The sequence below is a fragment of the Cynara cardunculus genome (assembly GCF_001531365.2).
Source record: "Cynara cardunculus var. scolymus isolate 2C chromosome LG 11, CcrdV1, whole genome shotgun sequence".
Taxonomy (NCBI): Eukaryota; Viridiplantae; Streptophyta; class Magnoliopsida; order Asterales; family Asteraceae; genus Cynara; species Cynara cardunculus.
Genome location: NC_037538.1, coordinates 14,608,679 through 14,612,868, shown reverse-complemented (window position 1 = coordinate 14,612,868; position 4,190 = coordinate 14,608,679). Strand labels below are relative to the sequence as shown.

Here is a 4,190-nt window from a genome sequence, read left to right as displayed (position 1 = left end):
GTGACGTGGATTTTTTAAAATCTAAAATTAGTCTTTTTTTAGTCTAAAATTAGTCTTTCCGGGTTACCCGGGTACTTAAATGTTTACAACTTTACATCTTAGGTACCAAAATGAAAGTTTTGAAAGTACGTTACCCAAAATAGGAATCAAGTTAAAGTACGTTACTTTTTCATGCAATTTGCTCTATCAATAGGTACCAAAATGAAAGTTTTGAAAGTACGTTACCCAAAATAGGAATCAAGTTAAAGTACGTTACTTTTTCATGCAATTTGCCCTTAACATTAATATATATTTTTTAAAATTTATATGATATCTTCAAATTTATATTTTATTCAAAAATAAAATCATTATTGTTTTATTAAAAACACATAAAATCGTATTATAACATCGACAGAGACAGAGAATAAAATAGAACATTAAAATCGAGATATGTCTCGCTGCATTGCGCGAGTACTCTTCTAATATATAGATATAGATATAAGGTTGGGTTCACGTGAGACGAGTTTGTTTTCGTGAGACCACTTTTTTACACTTAAAACTTAACAACAAAATGTTATAAAGGTAAAAGAAAGTCGAATTTTCACAATGTTATTAAGATGAGATACACATGCAGGTATATATATTGTGGAGTTGGAGATCCGATGCCTAAGATTTCAGGGGTCGTCAAACTCGATGTATCATTATCAGAAGTTGGCCAAGAGGAATGCGTAGTGGCTAGCCGGATGTTCGGGCCAGGTTGTTTTGGAGGTGAACCGTTCTTCGTGGCTAAAGAACCCGACAACCCTGATGCTGACGAGGACGATGGGTACTTAATTTCTTATGTGCATAATGAGAACACAAGTGAGTCGAGGTTCTTGGTGATGGATGCCAAGTCTCCGACGCTCAACATCGTTTGTGCGGTGAAGCTGCCTCGTCGAGTGCCGTATGGCTTTCATGGTCTCTTTGTTAGGGAAAATGACATTAACAAGCTCTGAAAATTGAATCAACCATTTTTATTATAAATATTAGATACAATATGTAATAATGTGAAATAAGGCCAACTGTGTTTTGTGAATTCAATAAAAGACACTGCGATTGCCACAACCACTACTACCACCACCGCTATCACCCTCACTCCATCATCATTATTATATTCAATAAACCAAACAGACATATTAAAAAAAATGGTTAAATGCATGAAATAGTAACCTACTTTTATAAAAAAATTTATTATAGCATTCTACTTTTGTTTTTCTTTATTACAACAATGCACTTTCAAATTATTTTGTATTAATGCATCGCACTTTTAAAAAATATACCAATTATAACAATGGGTAACCTGATACCTTTTAAACCGGTTAACTCATTGACTTTTATTGTTTGTGTGGCTTTAATGAGGTGACGTAGATGACACATCATTTTGATGACTTAATTGAAATAAAAATAAAAACCTACTTCAAATTACTATTAGTGATTTTCATTTTTCATTACTATGATTTAAAAAAAACATTTAAATTTTTTTTTACTTTTTCTTATTAAGTTGCATGCAAATTAAATATTCTAAAGTAAAATATTTTAAAATAAATATGCTATATTATTTTCGAGATATATTTTGTTTATAAAAAAGGTAACACTTCTTATTTTATGTTGTTCAAAAAAATACATATCTTTTAAAGTTCTCTCTAAAATGTTAACGAAATAAATTGTGTTATACAATTTTCTAATATTATTATATTAATATATATAAATTAAAAAAAGCTAATTAATTTAATATATTTATATGTCAAATAAAAGTTTTTCAACAAATATAATATATTCTTTAAAAGATAATATATTTTTTTGATAAAAAAGAAACAATTCTTATTTTCTTTTTTCACAAAAACACATTTTTTTAAAACATTAGCGAGATAAGTTGTCTTATACTAGTTTTATTAATATTTTTTTTATATCAATGAATAATTTAGAATTTTTTTTAATTTATTTAATATATTTATTAAATAACATATAAAATATCTAAATATTAAAATTAAAAGTACGTTGTTTAATAAGAACTAATAGATGTTATAATAAAATAATTTTGGAAGTACAATGTTGTAATAAGAAAGTCACATCACTATAGTACATGTGGACAACCTACATGGACAATAAAGTGGCATGAAAACCTGGTATAATAGGTAAACTTAAATCAAAAGGTTACTCAATGCTATAATGGGTAAATTTTTCAAAGTACAATGTTCTAATAAAAAATAGTTTGAAAGTATATTGCTGTAATAAGAAAAACTGAAAGTACAATGCTATAATAAATAAATTTATGAATGTAAATTGCTATTTTGTGCATTTTAATGACATTGTTCCATTTAAATTACTGTCAACCAAACGCATGGTCAAACATTATTAAATTATATTCCAATTCTTGATAGATTCCAATTTTGGTAGATTTCATTATGTGAACCAAAGATCATCTTAAAGTTGTTTACCAAACACTTATCCGGTAAACGCTTACGTGTAAATTTCAACACTATCACTTACTTACCATATAAGATTTTGGTCAACAAAAACGGCTTCTTATGCAACAATTTACTCGGTAAACACTAACCATAGTAAGAGTCGTCACCCTTATTTGAAGGGTAAAATTTTTGGTCCTTGCCTCACTCTTATCGGATAAGATTCTTGGTTATTCATTAGTTTTAGTTATTTATTACTCGATAAAAACAACATTCTTAAATTTACCCATATCCTCATGAAATATCCGTTGGGTCTGATCTTTTGAAGTTGAGCAAGTTTTCAATAAATTAATTGGGCCTGATCGTAGTGACTTCATCTCGATTTTAATGGGCTCTATTCTAATGGGCTTTATCAACACTATCACTACTCTAAAGTAGAGATGGCCAAATGGGCCCGGCCCGGCCCGGGACCGCCGGAGGACAGGGACCGGGACCGACAAAGGACTGGCCCGGGACCGGAACCGGTAAGGACCGGTTATGGGACCGAAAACGGGACCGGTTGAGGTTTTTGGTAGTTTCGTGGGACCGACTATGGACCGGCCCGACCCGGCCCGAAAATTCAATTAATTTTATAAATAAATGTATTTTTAAATAATTTTATAATGTATTTTTATAAGAAAACGTAATATTAATTATATTAAAACGCATTTTTAAAGTGTATTTGAGTGACCCAATTGTAAATTTTATAATGTATTAAAAATATATATCATTAAAAAAATAAAATAAAAAATCTTATTTTTTTAATGAAGGACCGGTTGGGACCGGGACCGGGACCGGCGGCCCATAACTGGTTATAAAGTACTTATACCGGTCCTATCATTTTCGACCGGGACCGGGACCGGTTACGCCGGGACCGGTTATGGCCGGTTATGAGAATGGTGAGGACCGATTGGGACCGGCCCGGGACCGGTTTTTGGCCATCTCTACTCTAAAGTCTAAACCAGCTTCAGTTCCAAATATTTTAGGGATTTTTTTTTATTTTTACAGATTCTAAAATAAAATAAAAAATACAAATAAGGTAAAATTTTCTAGATTTGAATAAAATAATTGTCTATATAATTTAATAATTACTATTTTGAAATTAAATCCCTTTAATAATTGTCTTTCATCAGTGGCTGATTTTAAAATGCTGATCAAACAAGTAGGATCTCATCGCAAGGTTGGAGTGATTATTCTATCAGTTTGCGCTGTGGCACTTTGGCAACTTTGGAAGTGGCGGAATGAAATTCTTCATGCTGAGGATGGGGTGAAAACTAAGAAGAAAGGTGAAGATCCGTTTCCTTGTGTTCAAATTTTATCGAAGCTTTGGATGGGGAACATAAATCGTAAGTTCCATCTTAATTGGGATAGTTGGTCTTCCTCTCCTTATTTTATTTAGTCGTTCTGTCTGTTTGGGTTAGGTTTTTGCCTCGGTTCTATGTGGGGCTGTTTCGGTTTTGTCTCTCGTTTCTCGTTTTGTTTTGGTGGATTTTTGTATTTCTTGTGTCTAGCTTCTTGCTGGATCTTGTTGTTTTATATATTGGTTGGCTTGGTGAGGGTGATGGCCATGCCGAAGCTCTCTTCTTTGTCCTTCCTTTTTGTCTTTCAAAAAACAATCCCTTTGAATGAAAAATAATATTTTATTAAATATTTTAATAATATAATAATCGAATCTATTGGAGCTGAATGTAATTTTTTTGTGAAGATTTTGATTTTTTACTCTACAAT

General features: G+C 31.2%; 1 pseudogene; it reads left to right on the top strand.

Moving 5' to 3' along the window:
• LOC112521504 overlaps window positions 1-1,083 on the top strand; it is a 3,128-nt pseudogene extending 2,045 nt beyond the window's left edge.
• The last annotated feature ends 3,107 nt before the right edge of the window (window positions 1,084-4,190 follow it).